The sequence below is a fragment of the Pan paniscus genome, chromosome 16 (assembly GCF_029289425.2).
Source record: "Pan paniscus chromosome 16, NHGRI_mPanPan1-v2.0_pri, whole genome shotgun sequence".
In the NCBI taxonomy this organism is placed as follows: Eukaryota; Metazoa; Chordata; class Mammalia; order Primates; family Hominidae; genus Pan; species Pan paniscus.
Window position 1 is genome coordinate 12,804,479 of NC_073265.2, and position 22,060 is coordinate 12,826,538.

The 22,060-nt window shown below is 43.1% G+C and overlaps 1 long non-coding RNA gene and 1 pseudogene across 2 annotated transcripts in view; one reads left to right on the top strand and one right to left on the bottom strand.

The window, feature by feature from the left end:
• LOC117978759 (uncharacterized) overlaps positions 1–19,429 on the top strand; it is a 79,466-nt gene extending 60,037 nt beyond the window's left edge. The window contains exons 5-6 of the long non-coding RNA XR_010110055.1: positions 12,154–17,403; positions 19,108–19,429. This is a non-coding gene — a long non-coding RNA (uncharacterized LOC117978759). The remainder of the gene's footprint in view (positions 1–12,153; positions 17,404–19,107) is intronic.
• On the bottom strand, positions 7,315–14,750 carry LOC117978758 (ribosome biogenesis protein BMS1 homolog; annotated as a pseudogene). Its single transcript, XR_010110054.1, has 4 exons — positions 14,574–14,750; positions 13,762–13,933; positions 10,822–11,010; positions 7,315–10,737 (listed from the first exon to the last, which is right to left on the bottom strand). The product of XR_010110054.1 is annotated as a ribosome biogenesis protein BMS1 homolog (transcript).
• Positions 19,430–22,060: the final 2,631 nt, after the last annotated feature.

Below are 22,060 nucleotides of genomic sequence, written 5' to 3' on the forward strand. Positions count from 1 at the left end.
TGAAGAATGGTTTCACAAAGAAAAAAAGAAAACTTTCTTAATTAGCAGAGTATCATCTCTGTGATTTTTGTGATTATTTGATCAGTGTCCTGAGATGGATACAATGGCAAGTAATGACAAAATTAAAATAAGCATGCAGATTTTTTTAAATTAAGTGCCAAAAAATAATGGGTCATGCAAAGCCCTTAAAAACATTGTGGCCTAATTCTAAAGTTTTTTGCTACTATGCTACATCACACCCAACATCAGTTAAGTGCTCATTCTGTGACAGGTAGTACATTATATTTTAGCAAACTACACAAGACCCCTATGTGATAATATGCTTCGGGGTTGTAAGGTTGGGTGCATTTAGTAGTCTTGAATTTTCTGGGAGTATACGAACCCAATATTAGTCTAGATGCCCAAAAATCTATTTAGACGTCAAAGTAGAATGGAGAGAAATCTTGACCACAGGAAGCTGTGTTGTGGCATTTATTTTGAAATTATTTTTTCTTGATTTTTTTGCCTTTTAATTCTTTTGTGAGTTTTATAATGCACAGAATATTTTTAAATTATTATATATATAAATGATTAGTCTTCAATTTAAACTTATACCTCTGGGGTCTTACTTGGGTTTCTCCTAACAATATTATACACATATTTGCAATAATTTCTCTCATACTGCTTTTAACTCATTTAATTTTTCAACTTTTTAAGAATAACAAAAGTGATATTAACTGTAAAATGCTGAAGTGACATAAGAATTTATGAGGTGCATATGTACTTTTTATTTTACCAATGAGATGGGAGAAATGCTGTCTTATATTTTAACATACATTTTGGCCATTACACAGATGAAGCAACTTTTCATTTGTTAATACATAGCATACTTTTTCTTCTGTGTAATTCCTCTTTATATTCTTTGCTCATTTTCCCACTGGGATTTGCAAGTTCTTTATTATTTGATAATCTCTATACATTCTGAATATCCATTTTTTGGTTATATATACCATGTAAATATTTTCTTCTAATTTGTTTTTTGTCTCAATGGTATTTATCAATTGTTTGCTAAAAATGAGTTTGTTTAGTTAGTAAAATTTGTCTGTCTTTTACTTCATGATATTTATATTTCATGTTATGAGGAAAAGGCATGAATATTTTAAAAACTGCCTTGTAGTATTAATTTTATTTTTTATTTCATTCTTTAAGTTATTTGAAATTTATTGTTTATTTCTTCAAATTCCAAATAATAACCAACTTTCTCAAAGTAATACTTCTTTCTACTGATTTCAAATGTTACATTTGTCTTCTCTGAAGTTCTTGTCTATTTGATACCTGACGGTCACACTACTGCTGTGGATGTGCTTCGTACCATCACAGTACTGCAGGGTTATAAGATTATCTGATAGCCAATAGAAGCAGACCTCTACTCACTGTCATTCTTTTTTCTTTTGGAGAAGAAAGTTAGCTATTTTTATCTGGGTTCTCAATTTTTTTTTTTTCTTTTTGAGATGAAGCCTTGCTCTCTCACCCAGGCTAGAGTGCAGTGGCATGATCTTGGCTCTCTGCAACCTCTGCCTCCCTGGTTCAATTGATTCTCCTGCCTCAGGCTCCTGAGTAGCCAGGATTACAGGCATCCATCACCACGCCTGGCTAATTTTTTTATTTTTAGTAGAGACAGGGTTTCACCATCTTGGCCAGGCTGGCCTTGAACTCCTGACCTCGTGTTGCACCCACCTCTGATTCCCAAAGTCCTGGGATTACAGGCATGAGCCACCGCACCTAACCGGGTTCTCAGTTTTGTATAAACTTTAAAGTAGATTATCAAATCACATACCAATTGCCATCTGATTGAAATTTCAATGTTTTTATATGTAAGTTTCGAGACTAAAGCCATCTCTATTCTTTCAGCACTTCAGATGTTTATCTTTCGATTCAAAATGTATTCTAAGTTTTATTTTGATGTTTCTTTGTGAATTATTTAGAAGTTTGTTGTTTGATTTCCAAACACTTGTGTGTTTACTAAGTATCTTATTGATATTCATTTTTTTCTTTTTTAATTTATATTTTAGGTTCAGGGGGTACACGTGCAGCTTTGTTATGTAGGTAAATTGCATGTTGCTGGGGTTTCATGGAAAAAATAATTTAGTCACTGAGGTAGTGAGCATAGTACCTGATAAGCATAAGTAATTTTTCAATCTTCACCGATTTTTCACCCTCTACCCTCACACAGGCCCTAGTATCTATTGGTCCTTGTTTTGGACCATGTGGAGCCAATGTTTATCTCTCATTTATAGGTGATAATATATGCTTTCTTTTTCTGTTTTTGTGTTAATCTGCTTAATTTGTGGGATGTAGCCTCCAGCTACATCCATTTTGTTGCAAAAGCCATAAATTTATTGTTTTTTTGTTGCTACACAGTATTTCATGGTGTATATGTACCAATTTGTTTTCTTTTTGAGATAGAGTCTCACTCTGACACCCAGGCTGGAGTGCTGTGGCATAATCTGGGCCCACTGCAACCTTCGCCTCCCAGGTTCACCTATTCTGCCACCTCAGTTTCCCAAGTAGCTGGGTCTACAGGCATGTACTACCATGCCTGGCTAATTTTTGTATTTTTAGTAGAGATGGTGTTTCACCATGTTGGCCAGGCTTTTCTCAAACTCCTAATATCAAATGATCCACCCATCTCGGCCTCCCAAAGTGCTGGGAATACAGGCGTCAGCAACGTCAGGCGGTACACATTTTTTTTTTCTAGTCCACACTGATGAGCCTCTAGGTTGGTTCCATGTTTTTGCTACTGTTAATAGTGCTGTGATAATCATACAAGTACATGTGTCATTTGGTAGAACAATTCATATTTCTTTGTGTATGTGCCCAGTAATGAGATTGCTGTGCCAAATCGTAGTTCTGTTTAAGTTTTTTGAGAAATCTTCACACTGCTTTATACAATGGCTGAATTAATTTACATTCCAAATGGAAGTGTATAAGATTTCCCTTTTCTCTGCAACCTCAGCAACATCTGTTATTTTCTGACTTTTTATTAGTAGCCATTGTGATTGGTATGAAATGGTATCTCATTGTGGTTTTCATTTGCATTTCTCTAATGATTAGTGATTTTTAAAATGGAGCATTTTTTCATATTCTTGTTAACAGCATGTATGTCTTTTTTGAGAAGTGTCTGTTCTTGTCCTTTGCCCATTTTTCAATGAGGTTGTTTAGTTTTTGCTTAAAAATGTTTTTAAGTTCCTTACAGGTTCTGGATATGAGACCTCTGTCAGATCCATAGTTTGCAAATATTTTCTCCCATTTTGTCGGTTGTCCGTTTACTCTGCTGATAGTTTCTTTTGTTGAACATAATCTCCTTAGTATACTTAGGTCCCACTTGTCTATTTATGTTTTTGTTGCAATAGCTATTGGAAACTTGATCATAAAATCCTTGTTATTGCCTATGTCCAGAATATTATGTTCTGGGCTTTTGTCTAGGGTTTTTATACTTTTAGGTTTTACATTTAGGTCTTTAATCCATCTTAAGTTGATTTTTTTAATATGTTGGAAGGAAGTTGTCCATTTTAAATCTTCTGAATATGGCTAAACAGTTATCCTAGTACCATTCATTGAATAGGGAGTCTGTTCCCATTGCTTCTAATTATAGACTTTGTCAAAGATCAGATGGTTGTAGGAGTGTAGCCTACAACCTTCTCTAATCTGTTCCATTGGCTTTTGTGTCATGGTTTTTGTACCAGACCTATGATGTTTTGGTTACTATATCCTTGGAGTATAGTTTGTGAACCCTCAAAATCTGAGACAGTTCTCAGTTAATTTACAAAGTTGACATTGCCAAGCTAGCCATATGTAGAAAACTGAAACTGGATCCCTTCCTTACACCTTATACAAAAATTAATACAAGATGGATTAAAGACTTAAATGTTAGACCCCAAACCATAAAAACCCTAGAAGAAAACCTAGGCAATACCATTCAGGACATAGGCATGGGCAAGGACTTCATGTTTAAAAACACCAAAAACAATGGCAACAAAAGCCAAAATTGACAAATGGGATCTAATTAAACTAAAGAGCTTCTGCACAGCAAAAGAAGCTAGCATCAGAGTGAACAGGCAACCTACAGAATGGGAGGAAATTTTTGCAATCTACTCATCTGACAAAGGGCTAATATCCAGAATCTACAATGAACTCAAATTTACCAGAAAAAAACAAACAACCCCATCAACAAGTGGGCGAAGGATATGAACAGACACTTCTCAAAAGAAGACATTTATGCAGCCAAAAGACACAAGAAAACATGTTCATCATCACTGGCCATCAGAGAAATGCAAATCAAAACCACAGTGAGATACCGTCTCACACCAGTTAGAATGGCGATCATTACAAAGTCAGGAAACAACAGGTGCTGGAGAGGATGTGGAGAAATAGGAACACTTTTACACTGTTGGTGGGACTGTAAACTAGTTCAACCATTGTGGAAGTCAGTGTGGCGATTCCTCAGGGATCTAGAACTAGAAATACCATTTGACCCAGCCATCCTATTACTGGGTATATACCCAAAGGATTATAAATCATGCTGCTATGAAGACACATACACACATATGTTTATTGCGGCACTATTCACAATAGCAAAGACTTGGAACCAATCCAGATGTCCAACAATGATAGACCAGATTAAGAAAATGTGGCACATATACACCATGGAATACTATGCAGCCATAAAATTTATGAGTTCATGTCCTTTGTAGGGACATGGATGAAGCTGGAAACTGTCATTCTCAGCAAACTATCACAAGGACAAAAAACCAAACACCACATGTTCTAACTCATAGGTGGGAATTGAACAAAGAGAACACGTGGACACAGGAAGGGGAACATCACACATTGGGTCTGTTGTGGGGTGGGGGGAGGGGGGAGGGATAGCATTATGAGATATACTTAATGTAAATGATGACTTAATGGGTGCAGCACACCAACATGGCACATGTATACATATGTAACAAACCTGCACATTGTGCACATGTACCCTAGAACTTAAAGTGTAATAATATATATATATATATGTATATGTATATAAAAATAAATGGCTGATCAGGAAAAAAAAATTTAGGAAGTAGAATTCAACAACACATCAAAAAGATTATACATCATGATTAAGTGGGAATTATCTCTGGCATGCAAGGCTGGTTTAACATATGTAAATCAATGTGATATATCACATTAACAAAATGAAAGATGCAGAGAAAGCATTTAACAAAGTTTAGCAACCTTTCTTGATAAAACCTTTTAATAGTTTATGTATAGAAGGAAAGTTCCTCAACATAATAAAGACCGTTTATGAGAAACCCATGGCCTACATCATAGTCAGTGGGGAATAATTAAAAGCTTTTCTACTAAGATTGAGTACAAGATAGGGATGCCCAGTCTCCTCACTTTTATTGAACATAGTACTTGCAAGAGCAATCTGATGAGGAAAAAAAAAGCAACTAAATTAAAGAAGTAAAATTATCTCTATCTGCAGATGACAAGACCCTTTATGTAAAAAACTCCAAACATTCCACAAAAAACTCTAAGAACTACTAAATCAATTCAGTTAAGCTGCAAAGTATAAACTCAACATATAAAAATCAGTTGCATTTCTATATACAAATAACCTAGCTGACAAAGAAATCAAGAAAACAATCTCATTTACAATAACATCAAAGAAAAACATATACTTAGGAATGAATTTAACCAATAAGATGGAAGATGTGTACACTTGAAAACCATAAAACATTGATGAAAGAAATTTAGATATGAACAAATGAAAATATATCCTATGTTTATGTATCAGAAGAATTAATATTGTTAAAATGTTCACACTACCCAAAGCAAATATATAGATTTAACACAATCCTCATCAATGTTCTGGTGGCATTCTTCACAGAACAGAAAAAAACAATCCTGGCCAGGTGTTGTGGTTCATGCCTGTAATCCCAGCACTTTGGGAGGCTGAGGCAGGTGGATCACGAGGTCAGGACTTGGAGACCAGCCTGGCCAATATAGTGAAACCCTGTCTCTACTAAAACTACAAAAATTAGCTGGATATAGCAGCATGTGCCTGTAGTCCCAGCTACTTGGGAGGCTGAGGCAGGAGAATTGCTTGAATCCGGGAAGCAGAGGTTGCAGTGAGCCAAGGTTGTGCCACTGCACTCCAACTTGGGCAACAGAGTGAGACTTCATCTCAAGAAAAAACAAAACAAAACAAAACAGAAAAAACAATCCTGAAACTCGTATGGAACCACAAAAAACCCCAAACAGCCAACAGATTACTGTGAAAGAAAAAGTTGGAGGCATCACACCTCTTGATTTAAAATTGTATTACAAAGCTATAGTAATCAAAACAGTATGATACTGGCATAAAAACAAAAAGTATAAACCAATGGAACAGAACAGAGACCTTTGAAATAAATCCAAACATATACTGTCAACTAATTTTTGACAAGGGCAAACAAGACAACACAATGGAAAGAAAAATAGTCTCTTCAATAATAGTGCTGGGAAAACTGGATTTTCACATTCAAAAGAATAAAAATGGACCCTGATCATACACCATACACAAAAATCAACTCAAAACAGATACAAGACCCAAGACCCAAATAAGACCTGAAACCTTAAAACTCCTAGAAGAGAACATAGGGGGAAAGCCTCTTGACATTGGCCTTAGCAATTATTTTTTGGATATCGCACCACAAGCCAGGCTACAAATGGAAACATAAACAAGGAGGACTGCATCAAACTAAAAAGCTTCTGCACAGCAAAGGAAAAAACCAACAAAATGAAAAGAGAACCTACAGACTGGAGGAAATATTTGCAGATCACATATCTGATAAAGAGTTAATGTCCAAAAATCAGTAAAGAACTCTTTTAATAACAGGAAAACAACCCAGTTGAAAAATGAGCCAAATAGGAAATGACCAATAGCAAATGGGGAGACGTACATTAAGAAAATACAAAGCAGCAGACATATAGGATGATCAAGTTAGAGATCTAATGTACATCATGTGGGCTGTAGTTAATAAAAATGTATTGTCTTTAGGATTTTTGTTAAATACGTAGATTTTGGCTGTTCCTGTCACACACAAAAAATGTAACTATGTAAGATGGTAGATATGTTAATTTGCTTCACTGTAGTAACCAGTTTACTGTCTATATGTATCCTTAAGGTCATGTGGTCAACCTCAAATATATAAAATAAAATTTATTTTAAAGAAGAAAAATTTGTCTTCCATCCAGAAAGAACCACTATTGCCATTTTTTGGTATTCCATTCCAAAATATTCCATGAATATACAATTGTTCAATCAAATTTAATGTTAGACTTTCTACTTGAACATTCAAAGCACTTAAGAAATTATAGAAAAGTGTCTGTGTGACTCCCTGTCTGCAGAGCACAGGCTGCATCTCCACTAATACACATGCCACCGGTACTTTATACAGAGTCCTTGTTTGCCTTTAGTCTGATGCCGTGGGTGAGCCTGAGTTGTCCTGTGGTCCGCGTTCCTGACCAGGTGTCTTTCTCGCCCACTGGTTTCAAAAAAGATGTTACTGGGTTATAGAAGGCTGGGATGGAAACAGGATACCAAGTTCACATGAAGACAGTATCTGAAAAGAGAGGTAATTTACTTTAACATTTTCAAAAGAAGATGCATATCCATATTGTGAAGAAACAAAGAACAAAACCTTCACTCCAAACTTCTCTACCTGGTTGCAAAGTATTTGAAGGGAAAGCTCACTAAGGAAGCTACTCTCATAGATCCCAGAACTGTTACTGGGTGTGGCCAGGGGACTGCAGACACAAAGCGAATGGGCACACCGCATAAGACTGGGAGATCTAAGGCTGGAGCTGCTCAACTCTCTAGAGACCTGACTCCAGCCTCTCATCACACTGGCTAGAAGTCAAGCATGAATGGTAACATGCTGCCCTGAACACTACTCAAGACACTCACTGCTCATCAGCAGCTTATGCTCAAAGCTGTCCTGGAAGGCTCCTTCTGGAGCCCGGAGTGCTTTCTTGATCTGCTGCCTTATCTCGCTGACAGTTTGAATCACAGCAGCTTCAAATATGGCCACTTCCAAGGCAGAATTGAACATTCCCTAGGGGTATAGCAAGATAAAAACACACACAAAAAATCATATACTTTACGCTTTACTTCTTACCTCAAACATACATCCTTGGTTAAAGAACAAAAACAACTCACTGAAAGGTGATAAAATAATCAAAATGTATTTGCCCCTGGAAGTGGAATTACTACCACAAAAAGGATACAACTCTTTCATTTTCCCCAAAATAATCATGTGGGTTCATGGGCATGCTCATCACTGCTGTCTGTGTGGAAGAGAAGATCGAAGAGGGATTTACTGGACTGCACTGGCCTAGGCAGCCTTTGCTGGCATCTCTCAGCCTGGACTGCAGCCCAGATCCTTTTACTCAGGTGCGTGCACTTAGAACATGAAAACAGTAAGGTAAACGCTGGTGGTATTATTACTTTATGTTACAAGAACACTTAATGATCTTACTATGTGTTTTTAATAGAAACATCCCCACTAATGAAATTGTCAATAAATGCTGCTCAAACCACCCTCCCCAAATACTGAAAAGCAGTACATCCGTTTCTCTGTACCCTTGTCAAGGTGTCTGCAAATGCTTTGTTGATTTTTCTACTGAGTTAGACAAACTTGTGATTTTTTTCCCTTTCTTAACACAAATTTAAAAAGTAGGAAACAAAAACCTAGTGGATAAAATGACATATTTTCAGTATGAGTTCTGTGGCAGTCTCACATGGAAGTCAGGAGTAACAGCCTCAATTCCTAAATAGCTGTTTACCACTGCTTTTTTCAGCATATTTAAGTAATACAGAATATAAAGGAGCAAACAGAATATGAAGTTTATAAAAGATTTCAAACACTTTTCTAAAAATGAGGCCCACATTTTAGAGGTATTTCACTCCTTTTCTCAAACAATATGGAGATTTATAAATATGAGAATATATAGATATACAGACCTTAATAAATGAAGTGTTCTTGAAAATTTTATATGGAAAACCAGTTAGCTTTAATTTCTTCACAATTTTTATGGACTTCTCCAGATCAAGGACAACTCCTGTGGCAGCTATCCGAAAATCAGGCTAACAGGAGCCCCAAAATTTGAAAATAGGAATAATATTAGCAAGAGAAAAACTTCAATTCTATGTGACACAATAAATTACCAAAGTGAATTTTACTTACAATTAGCTAAGAAAAACAAGAGAGACCATCTGAACTTGCAACCCAGTGGTTTGACAAAAGCAATCCAAAACTTTAAAGTTGGTAAGTCAAACTAACAAGGGTGACTTGAGGCCGGGCACAGTGGCTCATACCTGTAATCCCAGCACTTTGGGAGGCCAAGGCAGGTGGATCACCTGAGGTCAGAAGTTTGAAACCAGTCTGGCCAACATGGCGAAAACCCGTCTCTACTAAAAATACAAAAATTAGCTTGGCATGATGGTGCACACCTGTAATCCCAGCTACTCGGGAGGCTGAGGCAGGAGAACCGCTTAAACCCAGGAGGCAGAGGTTGCAGCGAGCCAAGATCGTGCCACTGCACTCCAGCCTGGATGACAGAGTGTGACTCTGTCTCAAAAAAAAAAAAGAAAAAAAGAAAAAAAAAAGGCTACTTGAGTACTTTCCTGAGAGTGATTTCAGAGGAATGTAATTTTACTATAATGATTTATTTGGAACGAAATGGAAAAGAAAAATACAGTTGCAATGTTTAGGAAATTAAAATTTGGACCTCCAGGGAAGATTCCATCTGCTCATTATTCTGCTTTCTCCTCTGTTAAATGGGACCAGTAAACCCTGCCCTGCCTGACTGGTCAAATGAAAATGGAGTGAACAGACTGCTACCCCAGCACAGCTGCAGGGAGTCTTGTGTCTGGGTGGTCTCTGATGGCTCCTCATAACCTCATAGTGCTTAGCACATGGTGAGCACTGCTTAAATACTTGCTTAGATAAATAAATGCAAACAATGCACAAAAATAGGAAATGTACCATTATAAATCTTCCACCTCCCCTCCTCTAATCCCACACCCTACTGAAAAGGATGTACGAAGATTAAAAGCAAAGGGAAATTTACTTTATATTAATAAAAATGAGTAATTTTCAACTTAAAGTCTCTTGTACATAATAACCCACATTCAGGATATATTTCTCAAACCAATCTGTAAAAGAAATCATCCAAGATAGTTACCATTATGCCACTGACAGACTGTATTGCCAAGAAACCAGCTCCCTGTGGAGTGATAGGGTCTTAAAGGAAAAGGAAAAAAAGAAATATAGCAAACCACAAATTTTAGATTCTAGTTTAACATACTGGATATGGACATTTAGATTTGGATATAGATTTACATATATACTCCAAACCACCTCCCCGCTCCCAGAAAAGAGAAAAATCTTAGGAGTGGAATTTTATGAAAGGAAAAGAACAAAGCTAAAATAACGCAGTCTGTAAGGTTTAATCTCGGCAATAGGCAAGTTATTGTAATCATATTTTACCTCAAAAGGCTGCTCCACAATGCATGTGCTGTGAGGTATACTTTAGAAGCCTTTGTCTTCCATTGTGGTCTTCGATATAATAGAGCGGGATGGTCTGAAACCTCCTCCACCCTACAGAAAATATGATTGGATCTCGGGACTTGAGGATTTTCTTATACCAGCGATGTTTCTTCAGACGCATCTGAGGGGGATGAGAGGGTAAGATGATTGATGGAGGGGAAATCCACAGAGCCTCAGGCACCAAATATGCAGCAAAGGGACCCACCTGCACGTATCCAACATTTCCCTCGCTGTTGCCCAAGCCACCCAGGATAATGGGGTAATGGGGGTCAATGTTCTGCACAAATTCACAGGGAACATTTTCAGTCTCAACGCGGACGTACATCCCAGGTCGAAAACCCTCATACTGAACTCTGGCTTCATCATCTTGATCTTCAAATTCTGCACGATTCAGCTGTACATGACGGGGCGGGGTGGGGGGAACCTGTATGCTGTTATCTGTAATAAACATAGGATTAACATGAACAAATGAGCAATTTCTAAGTAAAGGAACTGTGGACAAAATTATGTAGGCTTTATCCTATTAAAAATACTACACATTTGGCCAGGTACAGTGGCTCATGCCTGTAATCCCAGCACTTTGGGAGGCCGAGGCGGGCAGATCACATGAGGTCAGGAGTTTGAAACCAGCCTCGCCAACATGGTGAAACCCCGTCTCTACTAAAAATACCAAAATCAGCTGGGCGTGGTGGTGCGTGCCTGTAGTCCCAACTACTCAGGAGGCAGAGGTGAGAGAATCGCTTGAACCTGGGAGACGGAGGTTGCAGTGAGTCAAGATCGTGCCACTGCACTCCAGCCTGGGCAATAGAGCGAGATTCCATCTCAAAAAACAGAAAAAACAAAAAAAACCTACACATTTTACCTCTACAGTCTGCTCAGAATATGTCCCAACCGTTTTCTTCTCTCCTGCTCCAAGGGACAGCAAATGTAGATAACTGTGGAGCCCTGCGTGCTCGAACATTGGAAACATCCCCAGTCCACACCTTCTTTCCTTCCTCTCCAAACAATTCTTTCACACTTTTCTCTTGTCTTCAAACACCCACCACCACCCTCACCTTCACTCAGCTGATGGCTGTTTCCTGATTCACTCCAAAACCAAAAGAACCTCTATGGTCAACCCTCTACCAGGGTTTCCTCCCATATCCAGCCTTATCAGAGCTCTGACCTGGCCCATAGAGGAGCTATGTGTGGCTATTTAAATTAAAATTAATTACAATTACATAATATTAAAAATGCAGTTCCTCAATCACACTAGTCACACTGGAAGTGGTCCATATCAACCTGCGGCCAGTGTTACAATACTGGGAAGCACAGACGTGCATCTCCATGATCACAGAAAGTTCTACAGGCAGCTCAGGCACAGATGATTTTTCCATGCCTTTACTCCGGGCCACACATCACTTGCTCACTAGACACCATCCACTCTTCCTGGATTTTATTCCAACAGCTCTTCCCTCCGTTCTCTCTCTTATCTCAAAACCTTTTGATTCCACTTCTTCCACCAAAAACTGCTTCATTTCTCTGCTTCTCTCTGCAGCAAAACCCCACAAAAGTTTTCCGCAGTTGCAGCCTCCAGTTCCTCTGCTCCCATTCTCCTACATCCATGAAAATTGGTGCTTGCCAAGATTGCTGAAGGCCTCCACGCTGAAGGACTCCTCCAGTGGTCAACTCTGCCTTTACCGTAGTTAACACTGCAGCGGGATCTGAACAGTGCTTCACCTCCATGTACAACTGGACTCCTGCGTGCCTGCATGCTCACACTGCTTCTCCCTCTCCCTCCTAGGCACTGCTCAGGCCTCACAGCCGCAATCGCCCCATCTCACCCATGCCAGTCTTGCTCCTCCCAGTCACTCTGCACTCACTCCCTGGCCACCTCACAGAGTTAAGTGGCATCTATATGCTGACGGCTGTACATCTAAGTCCCTGGCCAGACCGGTCTCTCCAGACTTGATGCTCCGCTTGTCTGCATGATACCCAGCTGAACCAAACATCATCTTCCCAAAACTGCATCTGCAGACAGTTTCCTATCTAACCTGCAACAACCCATCCTTCCAGGAATTTCCAGCCGCCATCCTCATTTCCTCTCACACACCCCACATTCAGTCCACCAGGAAATCCTACTGACCCAGCTTCCAAATAAACTCTATCCAGGTTTGACTCTTTGTCTCATCTCCACTGCCAGCCCTCTGGTTTGTGCCACCGGACTGATCTCTACCAGACTGATCTCTTGGCAGAGTGATCTGATTACCTGAATGTCTCTCCTCTGCTCAAAACCCTCCAAGGACTCCCATTTCAGAGTGAAACATTCAGTCTTTTCCAATGGCACACAAGGCTCTAGGTAATTTTAAATTGTAAATGGTGTGAAGCAAAAACTTCAGAGTTAGCCTAGTCATGCCTTTCAAAGGTCAACACAGACTAGCAACCACTAAGCTAATGCCTAATCAGGAAATAGTCCTTTGACAAGATGAAGACCTAGGATGAAACTCCGTTTCACAAATCATACACCTAATCTGTTCCAGCTTACACAGGCACTCCTGGCCTCACTAACAAGATGCAACTCAGATGCTCACCATCAACTGTACACACGTTTCTGTGTCTGTCTCCTTCAGAGTGAGATCACCGCCTCCAGCAACCTGCTCAGCACCCCCAGGCAGGAGGGCCACACCATCTCCCTTATCTCCGCATCTGACCTTATACTCCACATGTCCTTCTGAACTCTGACCAGGATGTTTTCAGAGCACTTCCCCTGGGAGCTCTTGTGTGTCCATAAGCCACACAGGCCACTGATCACCTGCCATTCAAATCAGGGAGCAGCGATCAGAATAGGCAGCATTGGCTTGCACTGAAATGAACACACTGTCTTAGATCACTACATTGTAAAAGTCTCAAAAGTAGAGACCATGTCTCAGTCATTTCGGTTTCCTAAATTCTTGTTACAAAATATGTATGGATCTTTTTCTGGTGACCTTCTGACTGTAGAAACAATGAGCTCACTGCATGAATAAACACACTCACATGCATCTACCCAGGAGTCCAAATGAAAGGCACAGAAGCAGGATAGGAAGCAGGGACCCAAAGAAAGTCAGGGATTCCTGCACTATGTGATAGTCTTGACAAGGGGCTAAGAGGAACTGAGGTTTCTCACCTGTGCTTGTTTCTGCATTTCTCCTTTAAGATCATCAAAATATGTGCTTTCTCCTTCATCATATTCCACATCAAACATCTCCTTCAATTTTCTCTTCTTATCCAAATGCTTTTTCTTGGCACTTTCTTCTTCATCAAGGTCAATTTCTTCCTTGTTTCTCTATATCTTCATTCTTAAATTTCCAGAAGAAAAAATTTTGTGTATGTTTATGAAGGTCTTTTCTTTAAACATTAGATTTTTTAAAGTTCTATTTAAACAAAAATCTTAGCAAAAATCTGTTATCATTATCAATAAAACAAAACAAAACACAACATAACCTTGGTCTCTGAATAACATGGTACTGCTACAGGAAATTGTTACATCTGCATTACAATTAGCTGCTATTCCCTGGCTGGGAACACAAACTAGAATAAAAATAACAGATATGTCCCTCACCCAGATGCTCCCAGACCCTGTTCTAAAGAAATATTAGGGAGAACAGGGACTTCATTCTTTTAAATGACACTTAAATTTAAAAAGAGGAGAATGATGGCAATGGTTGAATGTAAGTCTGAGAAGCTAAGACTTCTGTGAGTGACAAATCACAGTGGACTTGGCAAATGACTATGGCAAGAAACGGTAGTAACTGTCGTCCAAAACTTAACAAGTAAACAAGAAAGCTTCTCTTTGGTCTCCACATCCCCACCCTTTAGGAAGGAATCTATCCATCCCATCTGCAATCTTCACACATCACAAGTAAGATTTGCATTTCTCAATATGGGCCTCTCTCAGAACACAATGACCAAGAACAGCCAGCTACGACAAAGACATACCTGAGTATCGGGACCCGATTTTCCCTTGTGCACGTCCCCTGTTTCCAAGTCTTCAAAGTCACCGTAGAGCTCCTCTGGGAAAAGAACACCCAAAGGCTGCTCTGTGAGCCAGGCATGCATGTGCTGCTGGCCCCACCCATGACAGGCCCACAGTGCGCTCCGTGTTCCAAGCCTCATTCTCACTGCTCCCGTCACTAGACACACAGGCAAAACTTTGCACTAGGGAATGCTTCGTAAAACAGTTAGTATTTCATCATCTGTTTAGGTAAACTAAATGGACCCAATCCACATTTCCGCACTTCATGTCAAAATCCCAATCTCAATTTTTCCAGTATAGATAATGGACACTCTTTTGTTTTTGTTTTTGTTTTTTTTTTTTTGGAGACGGAGTCTCACTATGTCACTCAAGCTGGAGTGCAGTGGCACGATCTCAGCTCACTGCAACCTCTGCCTCCCAGGTTCAAGCAATTCTACTGCCTCAGTCTTCCGAGTAGCTGGGATTATAGGCACCTGCCACCAGGCCTGGCTCATTTTTGTATTTTTAATAGAGATGGGATTTCACCATATTGGCCAAGCTGGTCTCGAACTCCTGACCTCGTGATCTGCCCTCCTCAGCCTCCCAAAGTGCTGGGATTACAGGCATGAGCCACTGCAACCGGCCAATGGACACTCTTTATGAAAGACACAGAGGTCTATCTGTGTCTCCCAAACGAATAATTCAAAGAGTGAATGGAAAAGTCCCACGCTGATAACCAGTACATGTGAAAAGGAGTCTCAATGTAAGTTCAACACAACACAATCATGTAACACACCTAGGGGAAATTTTAGAATATATAAAACATAGCATTTAGATTAAGAGTAGAGCTCCAAACCACACCAAACCCATGGGAAGAGCTTATTCACTCATTCATTCCTTCATTTGTTTTTGGAGCTCTGGGCTCAATTATAGTTCCCACTCTTAAAAGAAATAGACAAGTAAGGCTGGGTGCAGTGGCTCACACCTGTAAACCCAGCACTTTGGGGGCCCGGGAGGCAGAGGTTGCAGTGAGCCATAATTGCATCACTGAACTCCAGCCTGGGTGACAGAGTGAGACCCTGTCTCAAAAAAAGGAAAACAAAAGAAAGAGGCAAGTTAAAACTCATTTGGGAGAGCAATATTTAGAAGGCTATTAAAACATTTTCACATAAGGGCCAAAGAACCAGGTAGACATTATAAAAGATAGGAAGCTCCTATTTGTAATAAAAGCAAAAAAGGATAAAATAGGAATAAACCTAACAAGAAGTGCACCGGAACTTAATTTTTTAAAAAAAGAAGAAAAGCTTTAATAGGCTACCAAAGGACAAAAGGAATAGCATCACTACCAACACTCGTAAGTGCTCTCCACACCAGGCACTGCGTTAAGTACTTTCCTTGCCTTAACCACATTCTTCAACCCAAGGAAGTAGGTGTTGTAAATATTATATACTGAATAATGATACGTCCTCATTTGAAAAGAAAGATTCGACATCACAAATATGCCAATTCTCCCTTTAGCACAGTTACAACCCAAAACCACCACTAAGGATTTCTGGTCTAGAGAAGATAACACATTATAAGAAATGTAACCCAAATTGTAGAAATAATAGACAGGAGATGATCAATGGAGAATTCCGAAAGGTGGACAGAAAAAGGCTGCTGAGGGACTCTAGGACTAGGGAATGCATAGTAGCCAGGTGTCTCCCTGGACCTCATCCAATAGGACGGTGACCCAGGCCCAGAGTTTCCCAACTCCCAACGTAGCAATAGAAGGCAACCCAGGCAGACTCAGTCCCTGCAGATCAAAGGAGATCTTCCCCACAACAAGAAAACCAGCTCCACACACCAAGACAACCACCATTCCCCACCCACCTAGCTGCAGCATGTGGCCCAGCCTGGGGCAGCTCCCCTGTTCCCTCAGGTGGGCAACAGAAGGGACTGGTGGGAGAATCCCAGTGATACATATAAGCCAAACAGACCAAAATAACACCATGAAGGCTCTGAAATTAAATTGCCATTGGAATCACAGCCCACAAAGTAGACCAAGACCTACAGACTAAACCTAAACAGGAGAACTGCCTGCAAAAATAAAAAAAAATTACATAGGCAGATGTTGGAACCATCTGACTCATCACTTATAACAGTCAGTATAAAAATGCTTCAACAAGCAACTACAAATCCTATGGCAACAATCAAAGAACTGAAAACGTCAGCAAAGAAACTGAAGAAGAATCAAATGGAAATTATAGAAATATAAAATACAGTAAAAGAAATTTTAAAAAAATCTAACTGGATGGGCTCTATTGAGTAAAAGTGGAGACAACAGAGGAGAGAATCAGAGAAGCTGAAACCTGATCAACAGAATTCACCCAGTCTAAACAATAGAGAGAAAATAACCTGAAAACAAATGAACAGAGTTGCACGGACCTGTGGGATGATAACAAAAGACCATGCATTTATGTTATCTGAGTCCCACAGGAGACCAGAGCTGTGAAAGCATGCAAATAACTAATTCCTGAGGCACAGACCCGGAGAGCATTGCGAGGGCGGAGCTGAGTTCTCCTCTGCACAGACTTCGGAGATACAGCGAAGGCAGAGCAATGTTCTCCTCAGCACAGATCCGGGCGGGCGGGCCGGTGGCACCGCGAGGGCGGAGCTGCGTTCTGCTCTGCACAGACCTTGGGGCACTGCCTCGCTTTGGGACAACTCGGGGCCGCATCGACGGTGAATAAAATCCTTCCTGTTTGCAGCCCTGTTTGTGGTTGGTGGCAGCGATGGACACTGCAGCCAGCCAGAGCGTAGAAAGGCGTCGGGGTAAGTGCACTGTCCAGGCTGCACTGCGGGTGGCCTGGGACGGGTTGGGAGCCCTATCTCAGGCGTCACTGCCCGTCTTGGGTGGCTGGTTGGGTGTGCTATCTGGGGCTGTGCTGCCTGCACCGGGGGGTAGTTTGGGGGCCCAAACCGGGGTGCACTGCCTTTGGCGGGGAGCCGGTTGGGGGCAGTATCCCAGACTGTATTGCTGGCAACAGTGAGGTCTGCTAAGTGTGCTATCCAGGGCTGCGCTGTGCGGCTGTGGGAGGGGTGGCGTTTTCGGGTTGAGGGCGCTATGGGGTGCTGTAATGCCCATGGTGCCGGGAGGCGGGGCGGTTTGGGTATGTTGGGTGTGCTATGGGGGGGGGGCGACAGTGCTGGTGGTAGGGGGCAGGGTGGGTTGGGGGCCATATCAGGGGCTGCACTGATTGCTTTAGCTAGGATTTCTGGTACTATGTTAAACAACAGTGGTGACAGGGGGCATCCTTATCATGTTCCAGATCTTAGAGGAAAAGCTTTCCATTTTTCCCCATTCCATATGATTCTAGCTGTGGGTGTCTTTCCTGTAGTTTTTATTATGTTGCGGTATGTTTCTTCTGTGCCCGTTTCTTTGAGGATTTATAGCATGAAGGGATGTTGAATTTCATCAAATGCTTTTTCGGTTTCAGTTGACATGATGATACTGTTTTTGTCGTTTATTTGGTTGATATGATGTATCACATTGTATGTTGAGTGACCCTTGATCCCAGGGATACATCGCACTTGATCATGATGAATTATCTTTTTAATGTATTAGTGAATTTGATTCAGTGGTATTTTGTTGAGGATTTTTGCATCAATATTAGAGATCCTGGCCTGTAGTTTCCTTCTTTGATGCTTTTGTCTGATTTTGGTATCACAGTAATAATGGTCTCATAGAATAAGTTTGGAAGTATTCCCTCCTGTTTTTCAAAATAGTTTGAGCAGGATTTGTACTAGGTCTTTAAATTGTTTGGTGTGAAGCCATCAGCAGTGAAGACATCAGTTCCTGGGCTTTTCTTTACTGGGAGACTTTTTCTGATGGCTTCAATCTCATTACTTGTTACCAATCTGTTCTGCTCTTGGATGTTTTCGTTGTTTAACCTAAGTAGGTTGTATGTATCTAGGAATTTGCCAATTTCTACTAGGCTTTCCAATTTATTGGCATATAATAGCCAGTTATGATCCTTTGAATTTCTGAAGTATTAGTTGTAATGTCTCCTTTTTTTAATCTGTTGATTTTATTTATTTGAATCTTGTCTCTTTTCTTAGCCTGGTTAAAAGTTTGTCAATTTTGTTTAGCTTTCCAGAAAACCAACTTTTCGTTTAATCTTGTGAGGTTTTTAGTTCAATTTTGTTTCTGCTACGATCTTATTTATTTTCTTATTTTCGGTTTAGTTTGTTCTTTACTAGTTCTTTAAGATGTATTGTTTATTTGAAGTTTTTCTTTTGTTTGGATGGTAGGCACTTATAGCTGTAAATCTTTGCCTTTGTACTGCTTTCTGCATAACAAGTTTTGGTATACTGTGTTTTCATTACCCTTTGTTTCATGAAATTTTTGAATTTCTGTCTTAGTATCTTCATTGACTGGCTAGTCATTTATTCAGGAGGGTAGTGTTTAACTTCCATGTGATTGTATTGTTTCCAAAATTACTTTTCTTATTGATACCTATTTTTGTTCCTTTGTAGTGAAAGAAGATGGCCACAGAGACAGACAGCAGCGTGGTCAGAGTGGTAGGAGCCGGCCATCAGTGAGAGCTGCTCCATGCCTGGCTGCTGGGTGCTAGAGTCTGCGGCCCACTGGCTTGCCTCACTGTGGTTGGTGGTGGCGGTGACAGAGACTGCAGCACGACCAGAGTGGTAGGACAGGGGCTATCCAGGGCTGCACCTTTCGCAGTGTGGGGTGGGTTGGGGGTGCTATCCAGGGTGTCATTGCCTGCATTAGGGGTACTGGTTGGTAGCACTGTACAGGGCTGCACTGCCCATGGCAGGGAGGGTGGGTTATGGGTGCTTTCTGGGGCTGCAATGCCCATGGAGGAGGACAGGTTAGGGCACTATCGGGTATACGCTACTGGCGGCATTGGGGGACAGAGCTGGGGGGTGCTATTGAAGGCAGGACTAGCCGTGGAGTGGGGGACGAGTTCGGTTCTATCAGGGGCTGCACTGCTGGCGGCGGTCAACAGAGTTGGCATCCAAGGAAGGAGTGGTTCTCCTGTCCCTGACTCCACACTCCAGAGGGCAACCCACTCTTGGTCATACTGGAGTGCAGCAGGGCACGCAGCGTTTGCATGGGAATCCTGAGCATGGCAGAGCCCCCACACCCACCGTGGTTCCTGGGCCTGTGCACTCTGGGTCTGTGCCTCAGAGGCTGCCAGGCAACCCTGGGGACACCACGGGGGACAGGGCCCTGTGTGTGGAGGCGTCTGGAACAGGAATTGGCACCTGGGTGCAGAGGGCTGGCTGGGTCTGAATTTTTCTGCTTCTCCTGCTCCCTGAGGAGTGCAGCCCCAGTGGGCCCAATGGTTCCTGTGGAGTGGGGATCTGGGTGCTGTGGTGTCTCCAGCACCCACCCCAGACCCCAGTTCCCGGCCAGCTTGGGCCAAAAGGAGAGGCTGGACTTTGGAGGGTGGGTGTGAGTGCCTTTGCTGAAACTGGCCCCTGCCACCCAGTGGCCGGCATGACAAGTTGAGGCTCTAACCCTTCCACCCCTCACATCTTCCTCTAGGCTTTTCTGGCTTTGCCGGCCCAGCTGCTCCTTGCCAGGAGGAGGAGACACCTAGAGCCTGTGACACCACAGCTCGCCCTGCTGTGGGTGGGTGGCAGTGACAGAGACTGCAGTGCACCAGAGCGGTAGGAGAGCGGCCATGCTAGGAGGGCAGGCGGCTGCAGCCAGGGTCAGGCTTACAGCAATGGACGGGCTGCAGCAGTGACCAGGTGGTAGGAGCCTTGTAGGGAGGGCTGGTGCATTGGCAATGGGCCTGGCTTTGCCCTGCGCCTGCTGTGGATCTGGCCCTGTACTGCCCTGCCTTGCCCTGTACCTGCCCTACTGTTACCTGGACTCTCAGCCCTGTCCTGCTCTGGTCCCATCCTGACCCTGTCTTGGCCCTGTGCTACCCTGTCCCTTCCCTGGCACTGGCCCTGCCCTGAACCTGCACTGGCCTGACCTTGGCTCTGGCCCTGCCCCTTGTCCTGACCCTGGTCCTGTCATGGCACTGGCCCTGCCAATGGTCATGGTCCTGCTCTTGTTCTGGCCCTGACCTGGCCTTGGATATGTCCTGGCCCTGCTTTGGCCCATCCCTGCCCTGGCCCCACCATGGGCCTGCCTGTTCTGCCCTCTCCTGGCACTGACCTTGCCCTGTCATGGCCCAGTGGTGCCATTGCCCTGCCTTACCCTGCACTGGTTGTGCCTTGGCCCCGCTTGGTGCTGGCCGCTCCCTGGACCTGCCCTGGACCTGCCTTGACCCTGCCTTGGCTTTTGCCCTGCCCTCACTATGGCCTGGCCCTGGCCCTAGCCCTGGTCCTGCCATATCCCTGGCCCTGCCCTTATCCAGGCCCTGCCCCTGCTGCTGCCCTGGCCCTGGCCTGGAACCTGGTCCTGTCAAGGACCTGCCCTGATTCTGCCATGGCCCTGGCCCTGCTCTGCCTTGTTCCTGGCCCTGACCCAGACCCAGACCCTTTCCTGGCTCTGCACTGGCCTTTCCCTGGCCCTGAGCTGGCAGTGGTCTGCCCCTGGTCTTGCCATCACCCTGCCCTGCTGTGCTCTGGATGTGTCATCACCCTGCCCTGGCCCTACTCTGCCTTTGACCCTGCCCTGGTCTTACCTTGGCCCTTACCCTAGTCTTCGCTAGACCCTGCTCTGGAGCTGGCCCTAGCACAGACCTGGCCCTGATCCTGGCCCTGGTCTTTGTCCTGCCATAGCCCTGGCCCTGAAGTGAACTTGGAGGTGTCCTGGCCCCGGCGTAACATGGCTCTGCATTGGCCTGTCCCTGCCCTGCCGCTACCATCGCCTTGCCCTGCTCTGCCCTGTCCCAGTACTGACCTGGCCATGCTATTTCCCTGCCCTACCCTGCCTTAGCTGTGCCCTGGCTCGGTTCTGGCCCTGGCCCTGGCCCTGCCCTGGACATGCTCTGACACTGCCTCAGCCTCGGCACTAGCCTGGCTCTTCCTTGGCATCAGCCCTGCTCTCTCTGTGGACCGGCTCTTGTCCTGTCCTGTACTGGCCATACCATGCCCTGCCCTGCCCTGCCTCAGCCCTGGCTCAGCCCTGGCCCAGCCTTGGCCTTGGCATTGCCCCTGGTCCTGCCATATTTCTTGCCCTGTCCCTACCCTGGCCTTGGCCCTGACCCTTACCTTGCTCTGGCCCTGCCCTTGCCCTAACGCAGCCCCTGGCCCTGTCATGGCCCTGCCCTGGACCTGTCCTGGCCCTGGCTCTTCCCTGCTTGAGACCTTGCCCTGGTTCTTCCCTGGCCCTGACCCTGAAATGCCTGGCCCTACCCTGGCCTTGCACTGCTCTGGCCCTTGCCCTGACTCTGGTCCTGTCACTGGCCTAGCCCCAGCCCTGTTGCTGGTCTTACCATGGCCCAGACCCTGCCTTGGCCCTGCCCTGACACTGTCCTGGACCCTGGCTGTGCCAAGAACCTGC